Here is a 21,604-nt window from a genome sequence, read left to right on the forward strand (position 1 = left end):
GTGTTCACATGAGACACCTATTTACACATTGCTTCCCTTGGGTCAAGGTCCATTCTGTATGGAAAAATGTTGGGAATTAGAACTTTGTAATACTGTTTTATGTATAGATCTACTATGCTAACAACCAAGAAACAAAGCTACTATCTAATCTCTTCTCATAGAAAATTGAAATGGAAGAATTCTCTTATATAATCTGCTTCTAAAATGTGTATGAGGGACATATTTAAGTAGTGCCAGGTGCCTGTGGCTCATTCTTCTGATGCCAGCTACTCAGGAGGTTGAAATCTAAGAATCACAGTTCAAAGCCAGTACAGACAAGAAAGTTTGTGAGATTCTCATTTCCAAAATGCCACCCCCCCAAAAAAGCTGGAAGTGGCGCTGTGGCTCAAGTGGTAGAGTGCTAGCCTTGAGCAAAAAAAGCTTAGTGATTGTGCTCAGGCCTTGAGTTCAAGCCCCAGGACTGGCACAAACAAACAACAACAACAAAATAGTGATACCTGAGGAGAAGAAAGCATGTGAATGAAGGGATGCCATCTGTGTGACTCTATTTTATGAAAGGCTTTTGCAAAAGAGAAACCAATTCTCTCAGTCCTGCCATTAGTGTAGACCATTTCTCACACTTAGACACAGCCATGATGCATGTTTTCCAAATGGAGAGTATTTACTCTTCTATACATTTAAAACTCCTACACTCTATAGACAGCATTCACAAAACATTCTCAAAAGAATCAATCAAACAAATTCACTCTAAAAAAAGACCACTAGGGGAATGCTTATTAGGTTAAATGTTTTATAGCACTTAAGAATTTTTATATATCAATACTGACATGATTGTATTATATGATCTTGGCATGGCAACATTTTACTTGACTAATAAATATCATAGGTTAAACTGGAAAAAACTGCCTTGCTTTTAATGAATAATGCTTTATGTAACCTTATATTAAGCAAAGTATTTAATTCATGAGCAATTCTATAGCAAGAACAAAAACTCTCACACCTTAATAGTGAAAATATTAACTGGAAGAGTGTATAGGATAAGCAAACTACAAAAAAAATGGTCTTTAAATGGTTTTTCTATTTTTTGACTCAGGAATTTCATTTTGAGGATACAGTTCTCAAAAATGACTACATAGAGATTTAATGATATTTACCACAGAATTTTTATAATATAATCTAATAATTTATCTTTATTTCTCTCCAACAATTCAGAGAATAAATTATGATTCATTTATCTAACTCATCATTTAGCCATTAAAGGGAAAATGACAAGTATAAAGAAAAATACAAATTGTATATATAATTATATATACACACATAAACACCTATATGTATATGTGTATATTTACGTGTAAATATACATATATTTATGTATAAATGATGGCAATTATATGTCAAAGTAAAAGACTAACAGATAACACTCTTTACCAATGTGTTGTATGTTGAGTTGCATAGTTTCTTACTTACTTTTTCTTTTATGTATTTTCCATATATTCATATACATTCTATTTTAAAAGTAACTTTAGTTTTCAAATTAATTGAGTAAGCAATATGAACTGCTTTTATGTTTTTAAATGTCAGTGCAAGAATCTGTTGAGTATTCACTCTTTAGAATGATCACTAACTGCAAACCATGTCAGAGCATTTCAGTGTTCAGTGTCTTAACTTACACATGTGTCTGGAATATATTTGACAGTTAATATTCTAGTGAGCTCATCTGAATGCAGGTCTACTAAGAATGGAGATTTTAACAATAAATCTTATCATCTATATTCAGAAACTTCTAAGAAGTATATAACCTATAGATAGTCTTTAAAACCCCTACAATCTGAGCTGGGAATGTGGCTTAGTGGTAGAGTGCCTGCCTAGCATGCATCAAGCTAGGTTCGATTCTTCAGTACCACATAAACAGAAAAAGTCAGAAGTGGCTCTGTGGCTCAAGTGGTAGAGTGCTAGACTTGAGCACAGAGAGGCACAGGGACAGTGCCCAGGCCTGAATTCAAGCCCTAGGATTGCCAAACAAACAAACAAACAAAAAAACCTTCTACAATTTGCAGACAGCAGGTGTCCTTTCTTCTTTTTTTCCAGTACTGGGGCTTGAATTCAGGGCCTGTGTACTGTCCCTGAGCTTTTTGTCTCAAGGCTAGTATTCTACCACTTCTTTTTAATGGTTAATTGGAGATTAGAGTCTCACAGACTTTTCTGCCCAGGCTCATTTCAAACATTATCCTTTGATCTCAGCCTCTTGAGTACTTTGGATTACAGGTGTGAGCCCTTGGTACCAGCAGCAGTTGCACGTATACAATATAAAATTTTAGTGGTCTAGTCGGGCGCTGGGGGCTCATGCCTGTAATCCTAGCTACTCAGGAGGCTGAGATCTGAGGATCTCGGTTCAAAGCCAGCCCAGGCAGGAAAGTCCGTGAAACTCTTATCTCCGAAAAACCACCAGAAAACTGGAAGTGGTGCTGTAGCTCAAGTGGTAGAGCATTGACCTTGAGCTGAACAGCTGTGGGACAGCGCTCAGGCCCAGAGTTCAAGCCCCACTACTAACAAAAAAAAAATTAGTACACTTAGTGAAGTGACTGTCAAAACATCTGCACAGATCCCAGTTAGTTATCTAATTTGTTTGTTTGTTGTTGTTTGTTGTGGGGCTTGAACTCAGGGCACTGTCCTTGAGTATCTTTGTGCTCAAGGCTAGTGCTCTACCACTTGAGCCACAGCACCACTTACAGTTTTTGAGTGTTTTATTGGAGATAAGAGTTTCATGGGGACTTTATTGCCCAGGCTGACTTGGAACTGTGATCCTCAGATCTCAGTCTCCTAATAGCTAGGTTTACAAGTGTGAGCCACTGCCTAGCTCAGCTAATTCTTTAGGTGTGTTTGTGTGCATGTATACAAGTACATGCCAGCACACATACAGCCTATGGTGTGCCTTTTATATCCTTCAGCTCACCATGCTTAAATGTGAAAATAAGGGAGTCTCTTCAACTTCTCATATCACATCAGACTTTCTAAGCACATACACAGGATCTGGGGCATATATTTCTCTATTTGATTAACAGCACAGAATATTCATGTTACCGGCACTTGTCAATGGAAACCTTAGAATCAGTTCTCTCCAGATCTATTGGCATAAATTTTTTCAGAAGGGAAGCACTAAGTGAAATGTTAGCCATCTGTTTTTCTAGGTCAGTGTTCTTTTTTTTTTCATTCTTTAGTTCATGAAGTCCCATGGGTTTACAGGTGTCTCCAAGGCCAGCAAGGCAGGGGTGGTACATATGGATGGAACAATCAGGCACAACTGCAGGCCTCTGAAACCTGTTTTGTCCTAAGCAGGTCTGGCAGCTGTTTTTTGTAAACTACAATTCTATACTGTAGGAAGAATCTGTCTAGGCTAAGAACGTAGTTTGATAGCTAGGAATATAGACATTTAAATGCCTACTAACTCAACTCAGGAGCTTTCTACCCCTAGACTCAGTTTCTTCTTTTACAAATGTTTTTTATAGATCTGTGAAAACAATACATTATTGCTATACATTTTGGTCATTACATCATTCTGGGTGAACTAATCTTTGTAGTACTTGGAGTACATTTTCTGGTAAGGCAATACCTTGACTCTGCTTATTACACTCTGTCTATTTTTATTCTCTTTAGCTTTTGTTGTATTTTTTCTATTATATTTCTTTAGAAGTCAAGCAAATATAAGTGAATATAAACTACCATAGATTTCTTTTTTTTTTTTTTTGGAGGGGGGTCCGGTAATGGGGCCTGAACTCTGGGCCTGGGCTCTGTCCCTCAGCTCTTCAGCTCAAGGCTAGCACTCTACCACTTGAGCCACAGCGCCACTTCCAGCTTTTTTTTCTGCTTATGTGATACTGAGGAATCAAACCCAGGGCCTCATTCATGCAAGGCAAGCGCTCTACCACTGAGCCACCTTTCCAGCCCCCTACCATAGATTTCTTATGTCTCATCTTTCTCAACCATCATGAACATCCAAACATATCTTAACCTCTAAAATCCTCCACTACATGTTATCTCTGCCTCTGCCTTATACAAAAAATAGCCTTAGAGTATATACCTGGCTTCTATGCTATCCTTTCTTATTCTGGTAGGATTTAATGGAGTACTGTATAGATGGTTAATGTCCAATTATAACATCAGAGCAAAGTGAACATAGCTAATAGAAATGGATGTTTAAACATGCAAAAAAAGTTGAAACTATACTATTCTTCATACAATCTCAAAAGCTCTTCTACACAAGCAGTTCCTCTAAGTGTACAGACTGAAACTTAACTTCATTTTCTTTGCATGTTAGAAAAATATGATTCTTTACGAAATGAAAATATACAAATATTTCTACTTTACTGCTTAGCCTGAGCTCTGTGTATAAGTTTTCCGACCCAAACTTCCTCCCAGTAAAAGAAGGAACGAGGTGTACCAGGTATAAATCACAAATAAAACCCTGGTCATAAAAAAGGCAAAATTCACAATCAGAAACTGTCAGCTTTAACTTTACTTAAGTTATTTTTTTTCAGGAAATATCTAAGTATCTATGAAAGTGAGAAACTGATAGGCATTTTCTCAGAAATCATTATTGGCAATACCATCCTCTAGAGCCTCACAATCAATAAGAAAAGGAATGAGATATTCCCTCCAAAATGTCTGACACTAAATTACTATGTTGAAGTTAACTAGCCCAAGAGATGAAAGCAAGACACCAACAGGGATTGATCTGCTTGCTCTTGGTTGTGGATATAGATTCCAATTCTGCGGCAATATTTAAGAACTGATTTCATCCCTCATTTTTACTGTGGTCAGTTAAGAACAGCATTACCCAGACCAAGTACCATGTTTCTCCTCTCTTCAGCATTAAAATTCCACTGGCATTAATGCATGTGAGTTCCTTTACTAGCTATCTGCACAGGATATATTTCACTGCTATAACCGTTACAGGATTATGCTCATCCCATAAATATCCATTGACAAGCTGAAGCAAACAACTGCAGTTTAGTTTAGACTTTTCAAACACAGATAGCTGATTTATTTATATCTCCACTTTTAAAAAGAGGTTACTAAACCTTCATTCTCTGGGCAATAGTAAACAATGTTTCAAATTTAAAATTGTACACAAAGCGCAGATACATGTTGATAGATATATACACAGAGACAAATGGAGCCGTCAAAGAAGTTGCTATTATAAGGAGAGACTTGAGAAAACAATAACCTTTCAGAGTTTTCTTTAGAACAAGACTGAAGACCAGATCCATATTAATCACTTTTGTAAAGAATGTGTGCTAGATTTTGCTCAAAACAAAGCTGCTAGAGTATGTGTGTGTGTGTGTGAGAGTGTGTGTGTGTGTGTGTGTGTGAGAGAGAGAGAGAAAGAGAGAGAGAGAGAGAGAGAGAGAGTGCTTGAACTCAGGCCAGGTACTCACCCTTTACCATTTGAGGCACACTTTTACTTACAGCTTTTTGCTGGTTAATTGGAGACAAGAGTCTCTCAAATTTGGCTTTGACAAGGATCCTCAGATCTCAGCTTCTTGAGTTTCTAGGATTGCAATCATGAGCCATGGTACCTGGCTCAAAATTTTTGTGCACATAGGCGGCTCACACCTGTAATCCTAACTCAGAAGGCAGATATCTGAGGATCACAATTGAAAGCCAATCCTGGCAGGAAAGTCCTTGAGACTCTTACCTACAATTAACCACCAAAAAAGCCAGATATGGAGGTGTGGTTCAAGTGGGAGAATTCTGGCCTTGAGCCAGAAAAGCTCAGGACAGTACCCAGGCCCTGATTTTAAGCCCCAGGACTGGCATACACATATCACCATTACTACCACCATCACCACCACCACCATCAACAACAACAACAATAAAAAACACTTCAGTTTTTAAAACTGAAATAATTCCACACAGTATTTTATTTTAGAAACATTCTAGAGCTCATTCTAGAACTATCACATTTTAAAGTAGGAATCACACATCACATGGATATTTAATATATATCATAAAAGGGATTGATTAGTTTGCTTAAAATTTTCACCCTCAAAATGATTTTGTCTCTTTATTCTATCATGAGACTTGTAAAACTGTAGTGACTCTACACATTCTGTTCATATTTATTTTTGTAAAATCTCTCTTTCAATGTTTCTTGAAAGTTAAGCATGGAGATGGCAGTGAATGAAACATTGAACCATAACTCATAATAAAATATAAAACTGACCCTTCTACATTATTACTGACAGCAAGATATATACCTATACCTAGATTTCTGATATAGATATAGACAGTTCTCTGGAAACCATTCTTGGAAATCCTCACCAAGGTTTCACATGAGTGAAAAGTTGATTCTCAAAACAGAGATTAGATAAAGATACAGATGTGTGCTCAAAATATAATCTATATATCTTATTAGTTACTTAATATTTATTTTGTTAGACACATTATAGATATGATAGGAATGCATTTCCTCTGCAATCTCAATTAGAGTGCAGATTATATTTTAAAGCTGAACCTAAAATCTAGTTACATATGCAACCTTAAAAATAATAGAAACCTAGAAAAAATTATATAAATTGAAGCATCAATACTTTTTTGAAAGATTAAAAAATAACCCAAACATTCATTGTAAGAGGAACAAAAAAGCATTGATGCTTTTTTGGATGAGTGCTACAGAACACTATATATAATATGAGGCTATTAAAAAATTAAGATCTCTATAAGGGAATGACTAGGATTACTAAGGGAAAGATTCTTTGTCAAAATGAATGTAGTATGCATATTATATGTATTTTTATATTACTAAGGGGAAAATACAGCAGCATTAGAATATCATTGTATTGTAGAAAGAAAAAGAATAACAATCTTTAAAACAAAATCAGTTACCAATAGGCAGAGAGAAGGCACAAAGAAGAATAAGGAAAGCTGTAGATGAGATACCTTTCAGAGGATTTTTTAATATGACACTAAATGTACATATGTAAATATTTACATTTGGGGATAAAAGTTATCTCATAAAAACTAAAATAGTTTTTATTAAGTAACGGTAAAAATCTTCCCAAAACACAGGATATGGCAGAAAAGCTGACGTGGAGAGGGATGATACCATAGCAAGTGAGGATTTCCTTGAGAGCAAGGAAGTAGTTAGTTGAAGTATGGGAGTTGAAATAAAACCCTACACAATCATAAGGCAGGAGGACAGATAATTATTTCTTTCTCCAATGTCGATTTGGGCCTTCTTCAAGGAAAACAAGCATCCCATTGAGGGTCTGGGACAGAGTAAGACTTATGAAAACAATAACCTTGTGGGATTAGGGCTTTCTCCAATCACCAGTCTGTTAAAACTTGAGTAGGAGAACTAAGAAATCAAGGCCCTGGCCAGTATAAGGCTGTAGACAGGGAACCAATATAGAGACACATCTTCCAAGATACAGAAAGTCTTTCTGGGACTAAAGGTTATGATAGTTAAGGAGCACAGAGACATTTCTTGCAGCTCAGAAAGATCAGAGTTAGGCTGTTCAGGAAGAAAAAGAGAGAAAGCTCTACTGCAGGAAATCTTGATCTTGTCTCTAAATTGTTGATGATAATAGTAAACTACAACTAAGACTGCAATGAAACCAGACTCTGCTCAACTACAGATGAGAAACATGACAGAAATAATGGAACATACTTTTTATAATGGTAGTATTATTTATACCACTTTCTCTATATTTTTATAAATTACACTAAGAAAAATGCACAAATTATAGTACACACAAAGAAGTAGAAAAATATGTCCCATAAACAACAGTAAATTCAGTCAATGTATCTAGCCTACATATTGCTGTTAATAAATAAAGACTTCAAAATGGCTATAGAAAAAATATTTTGAAGCATAGTGAGAAAAGTGAATGACATGCACAATCATATAAGGAACTTTAAGCCTAATGCTGGTGGTTCACTTCTATAATCCTAACTATTCAGGATACTGAAGTCTCAGAATCATAGTTTAAAGAAAGCTTGGGGAGATAAATCTGTGACATTTATCCCCAATTAATCAGTAACAAGCTGCAAGTGGAGCCATAGCAGGTCAAAACAAAAACCAAAAATAAGTGAGACCGCAAAGTGTGGGTTCAAGACTCGATACTGTCTGTCTATCTGTCTGTCTGTCTGTCTCTGTCTCTCTCTGTCTGTCTCTCTCTCTCTCTCACACACACACACACCATAATAATACTGGGAACTTTAATGGGAATTATAAATAATAAGGGAATTTAAAAAAGCTAAAATGAAAATTGTAATATCAGAAATAAAGAATATATTTGATTGACATAAAAGTATGCTAGACACAATGGATATAAGACTGATGAAGCTAAGGCTTCAAAAAATTTCAAATTGTGAAACAGCAAAAAAGGAATCAGACAATTTGTATAATATATAGTAGTATGTCATAATAGTAATCAGGTTCTTATGAAGAGAGGAGAGGAAATGGGACAGAAATATTGAAAAATAATTTCTTAGAACCTACTAGAACTTAGGGAAGACATAAATTTACACGTCAAAGAAACTCATTGAACTCTAAGCAGAATCAATTCACAGAAAAGCAGGAAATATACAAGATACCTTCGAGAAACATCGAAGAATACTATAATAGCATACAGAGAAACAGCAATAAGCATAATGGCTGACCATTCCTCAGAAACAATGGCAGATACCAGACAATGGAACATTCTAATGCTAAAATTTAAGACTCAACTAAGAGTACTATATCCAGAGATAATACCCTACACAAAACTAAGCAAAGGTAAGATATTCCCAGAAAAAAAAAACTTAGATAGTTTATCTGCAGATAAATAAATTAATTTACTCAGTGTGGAATAAATTAATTTACTCAGTGTGGAACAATTCTGACATGAAATTACTAACTTTTGCTGGAATATCGCTTTATCTCAAATTTTAACTTAAGTTATTAATATCACAAAGCAAAAATTTTATGTGCTTGTGTATATATTTGTTTCTGGAAACTCACATATTGTGACAGTACATTTGCTTTATGAAACTGACTTTAGCACATTTAAAGAGAAATTTTTTTATACATCATTAGTGCTTTAAAATGCATGTTAAAGCCCAGTGTTGGTGGCTCACCTGTAATGCTAACTACTCAAGGAGGTTGAGACCTGAGTATCAGTATCAATGCCAACCTGGACAGGAAAGTTTGTCTCTAATAAACTACTCAGAAAAAGCTAGGAGTGGTGCCTGGCTCAAGTAATAGAGCACTAGCCCTGAGCACAAAGAGGCTCAGGGACAGCACCCAGGTACTGAGTTCACTAGGACCAGAAAAAAAGTTTGTTAAGTAATTTTCTTCATGTATATGGCCCTAGTTATGTGTCCAAGAATGAAATTCTCACTTTAAAGACCCTTATGCCATATATGTTGTCAGAAATTTAAATATGCTGATGATTTAGCCTGTATTTGATTTATACAGATTTTCATGATGTTTTTATTTAAAAATAGCCATTACTCTTTAATTGTTAGACAACTAAATTCCTAGCTATTTGGAGACTAATGATTACTTAGCAGACCTCATAAAGAAAAACAAATTGTTAAAAAAATCTTTTTAAACTTTTTAAATTGATACTTCATGGATTATATCAATTAAAATAAATTGTAAAAATGTACAATTTTTAAAGTCATTTAAGGGCAATTATGGATTAATTTCTTAAAGATGATAAGGAAATAACTTTTAATGAAAATCTTGCTAAAGCTTAAAATTAGTTACTATGAATCCCCAAAGTGAGTTAATTTTGAATAGTTATTTTAGACTAATATTTAGATATATGATATAAAAGGATATATGATAAAAATATGACACTATCTCTAGAGAAACAATTTCAACAAAATGAAAATCATAAACCCTTAAAAAAATCTTTTCATATAAAAGCACAGATATACCTATGGATAGATAATAGTGATTCTATTTGAAAATACTAATTGATTAAAAACTAATGAGTATTAAGTTTTCTGTATATGCAAAAAGTTGCTTGTTGGTCTACAGAAATAAAAACTGTTGGGGCTATACATATTTAATAGTCAAATAACAGCTAGCTGGGTGTGTAGCTCAGTAACAGAACACTTAACTAGAATTCACCAGTCCCAGAATGCCACACCCAGCACCATATTTGGAAGGAAAGGAAGAAGGAAGGAAGGAAAGAAGGGAGGAAAGAAGGAAGAAAAGGAGAGAGGGACAGATGGAGGGAGGGGGAAGAAAGAGACAATAAGAAAGAAAAGAAAAAAGAGAAAGAAAGAGAAAAAAGAAAAACAGAGAAAGACAAAAGTTATCAGCTAACAAAGATTATTTAGTCATGATACCATGTTTCTAAGAAATTGTTCAACAAAAATCACAAAACTGGTGGTGAAAGCCAAGCTTCCAGTGGCAAGTTGCAAACGGCAAGTGAACCTGGCAAGCAAACCTGCGTTTGCTATTTGGTGGATCAGAGATCTTTGTGTTAAGAAAGGCAGCCATGGAGAACACTGAACATTCAGTGGACTTAAAGTCCATTAAAACTTTTGAAACAAAGATCATCTATGGCAGCAAATCGATGGACTCTGGAATATCCTTGGATAGTAGTTACAAAATTGATTATCCTGAAATAATTAATAATAACTTTCATAAAAGCACTGGAATGGCAACTCAGTATGGCACAGATACAGACACCACAGCAGCCCTCAGAGAAACATTCCTGAACTGGAAATACAAAGTCAGTAATAAAAATGACCTTACACATGAAGAAATTGTAGAATTATTAAACAAAGTTTCTAAAGAATATCATAGCAAAAAGAGCAGCAGCTTTATTTGTGTAATTCTGAGTCATGATGAGGAAGGAAAAATTTTCTGGAACAAATAGACCTGTTGACCTAAAATTAACAAGCTTCTCCCACGGAGATTATTGCAGAAGTGTACCTGGAAAACCTAAGCCTTTCATCATTCAGTCCTGGTAGGATACAGAACTAGACTGTGGCATTGGGACTGATAGTGATATTGATGATGACATAGCCTGCCAGAAAATATCAGTAGAGGCTGACTTCCTGTGTGTAGATTCTACAGCACCGGGTTATTATTCCTGGCAAAAGCCCAAGGATGGATCCTGGTTCATCCAGACCCTTTGTGCTAAGCTGAAACTATGTGAACAAGCTTGAACATCATGATGCACATTCTTATGCGGGTTAACTGGAAGGTAGTGACAGAATTTATGTCTTTTACCCTGCAAAGAAACAGATTCCATGTTTTGTGTCCATGCTCACTGAAGAAATGATGATTATCTTTTTTCCTTTTTAGTTTCTAACCCAAATGAGAGAATAGTAGATAATACTTTGCTTTCTTCTCATTTAAATGGAATGTGATAGTCTAGATGATACTTGTACCATACCACTTCCCAGAATGACAGTCATGCTACTTCAAACTCAGTCACAGCTAGTTGAAACTGAATGTGAATAGGAACAAGTAAATATAGAGCATGGTACCATTATTATGAAAGGCAATGATTATAAATTTCTATTTCTCACGATTAGTAAGATTTGAGGGTACCGTGCTATGAATTGCCAAGTAATTATGTGGAAGTTGAACACAGCAATAATGAAGTTACGATCCTCTCTCCCTACATTATGACTGTGCAGTCAAATTGTAGATATGGAGATGTGAAATCATGAGGCCCAGTACTCTGAGATCCAAGGGCTTTGGTCAAACTCTTGACCTTCCATTTTCAAACTGACTTATGGAAATGAATTTAGATTGTGTTATCACAGCTCGTGGTTTTGTGATGTTTGTCCTGAGCATGTTGTAAAAACAATGACTATTAAAAAAGAAACTAAATATTTTATTTGAGAGAAAATATGAGTAAACTAAGTTGATTCCTTTAAGGGTAATGTATAACATTAAGAACTTTAAGGTGCTAAGATCTACCAGCAGGTTTATTCTCATCTGTCTTTATACAAATCAGGTGAGATGTACGGACCAGCCAAACTTTTTAAACCTCAAACTTGATTATTTAGGATGATAAGAAATTACATATATTCCATTTGTACAATAAATAATGGAACATAAGGAAAATAAGGATAAATGGATCCACTAATGCATTTATCCATTTGAGAGGCCTTAACAAGACATGGGTCAGCCTATTTAACAGGAACAGAGCTCCAGCCAGGCTTTGGAGAAGGACCACCAGCTGACTTCTTCAGACACACAAGTATAGGTGGGTGTGGAGGATGTCTCAAGCTATAAATCACCATGTAATAAAGTAACCAACCCAGAAACTTCTGAAGTGGAACTTTTCCTAAGGTGATGGGAATCACGATGAAGACAATGATATCTGTAGTAAAATTGGTCAGCCTGTGCTTTTCTGATGAAGTTTATAAACCAAAGCAACAGCTTGATAATTTTTATATTGTAGCATGGAAAGGAGAGACACCCAGGACTTTAAAGGCTTCCAGTCTGAGAGCCCCCCCAGGACACAGGAGGAAAGAAAAACTCACAACTCAGTACCTCCAGAAGAGGGGGCTCCAGGCTTCCTCCCTCCCCTCACTGATTCTCAGTCTGACATTTCACAGAAGCTTCTTACTCAGACAGAACTCATATTTGTAATCAATAGCTATTTTGTTTTGGTTAGACCTGTTAACTCTTTCTAAGTACATATATGCAATTGTATTTTAAAGTGTTTCCATGTGTCAATTTCATTTAAAAATGGTATTTTGCATTTTTAAACTTCAAAACCTTTTAAACTTAAAATCACTTAAAAATATCACAAAAAGTAGAAACTGGAATTTGGGTCTACTTACAAGTCAAAAATTATCCTAAGTAGGTAGGTAGGTAGATAGATGATGGATACATAGAGATGGATGCTAAATAGGCAAATGTTACATACCTCTGTAGATATGGACACAAATTTAGCTTAGAGAAAAAAAATGCTGATATTCTAAGCAAAAGGATGGTGTGTTTTTTGGTGGTGGTGGTGGTTGTGTGTGTGTGTGTGTGTGTGTGTGTGTGTGTGTGTGTGTGTGTGTGTGTGTCTGTGTGTGTGTGTGTGCTTGTGCGTGCGCCAGTACTGGGACTTTAATTCAGGGCCTGGTCATTTCTTAGATTTTTTTTTTTTGGTCCAAGGCTAGAAGTCTACCACTTGAGCCACAATTCTACTTCTGTTTTTTATTTGTTTGTTTGAGGGTTTGTTTACTGGTTAATTCAACCAAAGGGTTTCAGACTTTCCTGCCCTGGTTGACTTTGACTGTGGTGCTCAGATCTCAGCCTTCTGTGTAGTTAGGATTACAGGTGTGAGTCATTGACACTTGGCACAAATAATAACATAACTGATCAGGATATGAAACAGATGATAGAAAAGTTGATTATTAGAACAACTATTCGCATGTTTTTCTTTTACAAGTTTAAGTATTTCCTTATTTTTCATTGTTTCTTTGTCTATAAAGTAAATTGATTGCCATTTTAGAAATGGCTATAACATATCTTGTCCTATGGTATAAATACTAAAATAGTAGCTGAATGATCATTAAAGTATCAATTTGGGCTTGAAATTTGGACTTGGATATCATATTTTATGTCCAAGATTTATCTAATACATATAACTGGTAGTACTACTTGTAGGAATAGTGAAAGCTTCAACTTCACAAGTAAGCTATAAAAATAAAAGGCAATGTCTCATTCAGTTAAAATTAAAAGCTCAAAACTACAGTTTTTGCTAACTGACTTGTAATTAAACATAGCAGCAACCATTCCACAGACATAAGACTTCCTGGCTTCTTTTTGTTACATGAATATTCACACAGGTCTAGATGCCTTCTTCCTGCTTGTGGACCAATGACTGGCAGAAGAGGAAGTAGCTTAACTACAGGATGTAAGTGTTCTTCACCAGGAAACAAGGAGGTATCAGAGAGGAGTTGAACTTTATGTCAGTACTAAGCAGATGGCAGGAAGTGGGGTGTGTCTCATGCTACAAGCCATCACCAGACAGTAGATACAGAAAATAAAGTAGATGTAAGTAGATATTCTAGGTCTATTCTGATTCTCAGATCTAAATGTATGCGTGTTGACAAGCAGGAAGGGGTCTTTATGAGCAGCCTAACCTTGTGTCCAGAACCACAAAGTACTGAAATGTTAAAATGATACCCAGTTAACTGATTCCATGGGCACTTATATCCTTCTATGTCTTTGTTAGTCCTTGTGAGGAAACTTGGTATTTGAAAAATAGGATTTTTCTTCAGAGAAATGCCACAACTTCTGCTCCTTCTGTCTGTATTGATAAAATTCCAGAGGCCAAGTTATACAACAAAAGGAATAGGTCTATTTTTATTGCTTAGTAACATAATAAAATGTGAAAATGCAAATATAGTGTACTATATTTCATGTAGATCTCTAAGAAAACAAGTATCATTAAAAATGCTTTTTAAGCTTACAGCATTTCCTAACAAGCGTGAATGTTTAAGTACCCGACTGTCCATTAACAAGAAAGTATTTGGGATTTAAAAGAATAATGTGTGTGTGTGTGTGTGTGTGTGTGTGTGTGTGTGTGTGTGTGTGTGCGCGCGCGAGCGCGCACGCGCGCACTGGTCCTTAGACTTAAACTCAAGGCTAGTGCTCTATCACTTGATACATAGCTCTATTTCCAGATTTTACATGGTTAATTGGAGATGAGAGTCTCATAGACTTTCCTCCATGTTCTGGCTTTAAACCATGATTCTCAGATCTCAGCCTATTGAGTAGTAGCTAGGCTTACAAGAATGAGCCACTGGGAGCTGAAATTATCTTTAAAATAATGAAATATAGCACAACTATGTTTACTGCAGAATTATTCACCATAGCTAAGATATGGAACCAACCCAGATGCCCCTTAGTAGATGAATGGTGAAGAAAATGTGATATATAAATATATATATACATATGTATATGTGTGTGTGTATATGTATATACACACACATACATAGAATTCTATGCTTCCATTAGAAAGAATGGCACCATCTCAGTTGCTAGGAAATGAAAAGACTTGGAAAAAAATCATAGTAAGTAAGCCAGACCCAAAGAAAGATAGGTCTCATGGTTTCCCATATTTGCAAAATAATGAAATATAACCTGATTAAGCACTTTAAATTACTATATCTTATTTTACAATTAGTGGTAAAAGTACTTAACCTACAATGAATGATCAGAGTTGTTCTTCCTTTGGTGAGACTCTATTTAAAAAATTAGTAATCCATCAGGAGCACCAGAGAATAGGCATTTTTTAGAGTTAGGAACAAGCAAAAACACAAAGTTGGGACTACAAAAATACTAATAATAATCTAGTGTTCATAACTTTGCTTTCTTTGATCAAGTCTCTGGTATACTTTTTTATGACTCAACACATTAACATTTTTATTTTACCTTTTATAAACCTTGAGCTGTTGATAAAAATACATACATTTCTAATTCCATTTGAAATATCTTATATCTGGGACTGCTGGGTGTAATTTTTTTTATTGTGAAAATACTGTACAGAGGGGTTTTAAAGTGAAACAATCAAAACACAATTTTAAAAGCTTGTCACTTGAAAATAACTCATTGGTGACTGAAAGAAACAAACAAAATGTTTTACTAGTCATGCGTCAGTATGCCATAATAAAAGCTGTCCTGAACAACTTAACCTATCATCCTACTACAGAAAGAAAGGCAATGGGAGATGACAATGTAATATTTTACTTGAATGACATCCCTGAGGAAAATGCAACTACAGCAGCATTTTTTGTTTTTAGGTTTAAATGTGGTAGATCGGTCATGCTAAATACATATCATTGTATTTTCCATCAAAGTCAAAACCAATCTTTCCAACTTGCAGAAAGCTGAATGGATAAACTATTCTTCTGCTGGCAAAGCCCAAATACAGACAATTGCATCAGCATTTTCACTCAGTCTTTTCTGACAACAACAGTGCACCTTTAAAAAAAAGAAAGAAAGCCAACTGATCATTCTATGTTCTCCTATTAAAAGTCTGTTTTACCTACTTTACATTCACCTTCTCCCACTTTGTCCCAAATGACAATAGCACTGAAGTCTTTGAAAATGAAGATCACATATTTTGTGGGGGTTTTTGTTACTTCTAGTTTTGAATATAAAACAACATATGCTTGTAGATAAGTCTCCTAGACTTTCCTCAAAACATCTGGATAAAGGAAGAAACAAATCTAAATTCTAGACACAAATATTGGTTGAAAAAATAATGTCATATAAATCTATTATAGTAATTCCAAATCTTGCAGAGACTAAAAAGTGATGTGAATGTGCTATTTTAGCTATAATTAAATCACCATTTAGGAATTAGCATATCTATCATTGATACGTTATTATTCAAACTCTACAAACTTAATTGTTAAATTTAAAAGAATTATACTAAATTTTTTTCCATGTATGACTAGGGTGGTTTCTTATTGAGTGCTATTAGAAACAACATCTTTACCAATCAGTCAGTGAACAAATTACTTTGCAGTAAGTAACCAGTAGCAGTATCAGGGTAACGACTGTCATCTATCTACTTTGCTTCATTATCACAAATTTTCTGTCCTCAAGGTGTTGAACAACCAAAGACTGAAAAGAAGATTTAACATCATTCAGCAATACTCCAGACAAGATGAGTTTCTAAGGCAATTTTTCTTCTATTACTATTCACATTTATGGGAAAAGACATTTTATGCCTTTAAAAAATGGCTTTGGAAAGTACTACTGGATCAGCATGTCGTTAAACAATGACTTTAAAGTTCTATGCTCTTAACCTTAGGAGAACTGTGTGTTTAAACTGACAGGAAAAATAATGGCTGTAGCTAACTTTTCTAATTCTTGAAATTCTGTGGAATTTGTAGTGATTAATTTGTACTCAGTAAATCAATAAAGAATTTTGAATGAAAATCTCTTTCTAACTTACTTAAGAATTAATAATTCACATATGGTCAGTATGTACACACACACACACACATATATATATATATATATATATATTTGGACAAAACTAATGAGAATTTTCAATTTATCAAGCCACAATAATCCACTCATTTCTATTACAAAATAAGTTATCGTATTATGTTACCTGTGAGATGGAAAGTGTACTTTGATGTCCCAGGGTCCTAGTTCTAACTCTATCATTTTACAAGCTATATGTCAACTTCCAATCTAGAAGGTTAAGTTAGCTTACATAAAGGAATGGGCAGATTGCCCTATTGAAGCACATGTTGAGATTTAATTTTAAGCCTGAAAGGAAAGTGAGAATTTATAAAGATCTGTAAAGATTTGCATGTTAAATTGTCTATTTCATTGTAAAAATAAATCAATTTCATCAAATGTGAAGACAGCTAAGCATAACAAGTCTATAGATATTTTTACATGAACCAAGAAGTTCAAATGCATTTCTTCCATATGAAATCTGCTATGAGGTTATGGTAACTTCTCTTATAAGTCTTATCTTCATTTTCTACACCAAACAAAATGCCTGAGCTGGATACGCTCTTTTGTATATCACAGTCATATGTTCAATATGGAAGACACAATGGCTGAATGTGTCAAGAGATTTAGTGTGCATACAAAGGAGTACTATTCAGTCTTATAAAGAAGATCTTCCATTCAGGACACAATTGAAGCTGAAGGTCAAAAAGCTAACTGAAGTAAGACAGACACAGAAAGAAAAATACTGTCTGATCTCATTTACTTGCAGAATCTTTTTGAAAAAAATGAGTGAGTAGAAAGGGAGAGTCAAATGGTGGTCACCTCACATAAAGATGGAGAGGAAATATGGATAAAGAAAGGGCTGAAAATTTTCAATTAGGTAGGAGAAATAAGTCTTCAGATGTAATATTGCATTATTTACCAAAAATAAACTAAGAGTAGGTTTCACTCTTCTGCAATCATTTCACTGTGTATATGTATACAAAAGAACTATGTTCATATTACACATATATAATAAAAATAAATTAAGAGATGATATATTTATTACTTGCTTAAACATAGTAAGAAGCAGATAAAAAGCTGCCATCCAACTTCATACGGAATAGAATAGTTAAAATAGGAAAAAAGGAAAAAAGAAGGAAATAAGGGAAAGCAGGCAACTTGTGTATCTCTGGGTCTAACTTAATTTGCTTAATATAATTTTTCCCAAATCTTTTCATTTCCTTGCAAATATTACAATACCATTCTTTCTGCGAGATGAGTAGAATTCCATTATATATATGTATATGTGTGTGTGTGTATGTGTGTGTGTATATATATATATATATATATATATATATATATATCTCACATTTTCTCAATCCATTTGTTCATTGAGGGGCAACTGAATTGATACCATATCTTTGCAATGGTAAACAATGTTGTAATGAACACAGCAATGTGGACAACTTTAGTGTGGCCTGGTTTATATTCTATTGGATAAATGCGCAGGAGTAGAACTCTTCTGTCATAGGGTAGCTCTAAGATGTTGAAGTGATGACACAGATCAAGATGCATTGTACACATGAACTGCTTTGTTAAATGGCAAAAAAATTCAATATATAACCTAAAATTTGAGAAAAGTGAGGGAAGGGGAGGGTTGAGAAGGCTTGGTGAAAATGTTACAAGGGGTAACATTGATCAAGATGCACAGTCTTCATAAATTCCTTTGGTGGATGGCAATTCCTTTGTACAACTATTTCAAGATAATATAAAATATTCAACAAAAAGAAGAAAATAACAAATGTTGCAGAGGATGTAGAGAAACTGAATGTTGTGCATTGCTGATGGAGAGACACACTGATCTAGTCCTGATAGAAGACACTATGATGGAAAACACTCAGACATGAAAATACAGTGTTGTCATATGGTCCCCAAATTCCCCTCAAAGAATTGAAAAGATATTTGTGTACCCATATTCATAGCAACATCATTCACCATAGCCAAAAGGTAGACAAGACTCACATCTATTCCTGAGTAATAGGGTAAACCAGCAATTAAGGAAAGGGAATAAATAAGGAATGGGATAATCATAAAAGTTCTAGAAATGGAATGTAGTGATGGTCACCCAATAACTACTGGACTGAACGTATAAAAATAACATGGTAAATTTTGTTTTGTGTATTTTGCTATAACAAAACTTCTGTTATTAATTATTAGATTTTAAAAGCAACTATGATGATTTAAAGAATTAAGTGATGATTCAAATTCAAGGTACACAAATGTTAAAAGAAACTCCGTAAACTAGAAATAATCTATCTTTAGAATATTGTGAAAGATTTTAATTTCAATTGTGAATTTTGACAGTTAGTCTTTCATTAAAAGTTTCTAACATGAGGCAGGCCCTGGGAGCTCACGCTTGTAATCCTAGTGAACTGAGGATACAGTTCAAAGCCAGACCCGGCAAGAGACTATTATCTCTAATTAACCACCAGAAAACCAGAAGTGGAGCTGTGGTTCAAAGTGGTAGAGCACTACTAACCTCGAGCATAAAAGCTCAGGGACAGCGCCCAGGCCCTGAGTTCAAGCCCCAAGACTGACAAAAAAAAAAAAAAAAATATATATATATATATATATATATATAATATATATATATATCAAGAAGCTTTTAATTTATTGTTTTAATTCATTTTAATGCAGCAAAAGTAGTGATACATGCAAAAGTAATGGGTAATACATAGTTTTACAAGTCTGTAGTGGGAAAAACATTTCATTTTTGAAATGCAACTGAAAATCATATGCTACAATTATTTCTATTCTCATCTCAATAGGAAATTTAACAGAGTCAAACAAACTCCTAACTCTATAATAGGTGGTTAATAAATTTCAAAGTAGAAGAACTGTTCTAGTTGAGAGAAGAAGGTAAAGGAAGTGCTGGCTCTCTACCAGCCCTGGGTCCTCAATCATGTACGTTGGCCCTGGGAGGGGTCTTTCTCCCTATTGCTTGCCATCTGGCAAAGAAGACGACCACTACTGGGCTTATCGGCTTGGCCACCAGACGAAAAAAAATGTAGTGACTCCAAGTATCTTTGAAAGATTATAGTTGTGGTTCTTTTCTAATATTTTGGCAACCACTAATTTTTCTATTTGAGATAGGCTTCACAAGCCATAAGAATAATACTCAGGGGCTTTTCTCTTTTGCCAACACAGAAATATCTTGGGGTACTGAAGACATATATATGTGTCTATACATATATACATACATACACACATATGTATATATATATATATGTGTGTCTATATATGTATATATAGACACATATATATACATATGTGTGTATGTATATATAAAACATATATATATACTTATATATGTATGTATATGTGTATCTAAAATGGTAAAGCAGAAAATTATTACAATTGTATCTTAAAGTATAATTTGAACTATATCTAACTGCATTCCAGATGAATATAAGCCAGTTTCCTGACAATAGCAATAATAATAATAATAATATCACCTAACCATCATACAATTTATTGTGTAGTTAGGTAGGGCTTTATAATCATTGGAATTGTTTAGTCATCACAATTGGTCTTGTGGCAGTTATTTTTATGCCAAATTTCTAAGTGATGATATTGCTATTCCACTGAGATAAATCATACACTAGAATTTCTACAGAATGTAAATGTCAGGCCCAGGATTTGAACCTAGAAGCCTAAAACTCCAATACCCTCATTATAACCATTACAGCATTACTAAAATTCTATGTATTGGATCTTTATATAGATCTTTTGTACATGAAGATAATGAATTATTGCTACATGGAAACACAGGGAAAAACTACCTACATTTTTGAGATGTAAAATCCAGTAGGAATATAGGCATTAGATACATATAAACCAGAAGAATATCAAAAAATAAATATGGAACGTGTTAGGGGAAGCTATTTGAAGATGTCTTGACCTATTTAATATATTTAATACTATTTACCTCTGCTACCTAGAACCTGAAGTAGAACACAGAGTAAGACACAGGAAAGGCTGTGAAGCAGCTATGATAGGAGATAAATTCCATTTCAATGGAAAGCTTTTCAAGAATTAACTCACATTTCTGCCTTCCTAAAGTTGTTGTTTGTATATGTGCTCATGCTGGAGACAATCCTTTGCAATTACAAATACTGATTATTACTAAATAATTCCATACTGTAGTGTTTCTCTGACTCATGTGTTTGTCCTCTCATTCTCTTCTTTGTGATGATCACCTCATAAATAATGTGTTGTTTCTATCTTTAGAAGCCCTCTGCCCCAATTCTATTTCATTAATTCTAACTTTTCAACAATATGGAAACCAGAGAGTTAAGCATGCTAAAAATAGGCACAGGATAAAAATAAATGTAGTACAAATTTGCTGAAACAGTTCAAAATCTATTTTTACTAATCAGAGAATTATTTATCTACTTCCATTTACCGCTTAAAATATGCTGTTGGTTCAGGAGTTGTTATTTTCATGGCAATAACCTAAGGTTTAAAATATTTTGATCTTGTTGGGTGCCAATGGCTCATGCTTGTCATCCTACTTGCTCAGAGGACAAGGATCTGACAATCATGGTTCAAAGACGGCCTGGGCAGGAAAGTCCATAAGACATTATCTCCAACATCATCAAAAAGGAGAGATGTGGCTCA

The 21,604-nt window shown here is 34.5% G+C and overlaps 1 protein-coding gene and 1 pseudogene across 1 annotated transcript in view; one reads left to right on the forward strand and one right to left on the reverse strand.

Annotated features, from left to right (window-relative positions):
* Antxr2 (ANTXR cell adhesion molecule 2) overlaps positions 1-21,604 on the reverse strand; it is a 124,722-nt gene that overhangs the window by 3,527 nt on the left and 99,591 nt on the right. The gene's annotated exons all lie outside the window — the stretch shown is intronic.
* Positions 10,497-11,311, forward strand: LOC122106809 (annotated as a pseudogene).

Source organism: Dipodomys spectabilis, unplaced genomic scaffold (assembly GCF_019054845.1).
Source record: "Dipodomys spectabilis isolate Male_0828 unplaced genomic scaffold, ASM1905484v1 ptg000043l, whole genome shotgun sequence".
In the NCBI taxonomy this organism is placed as follows: domain Eukaryota; kingdom Metazoa; phylum Chordata; class Mammalia; order Rodentia; family Heteromyidae; genus Dipodomys; species Dipodomys spectabilis.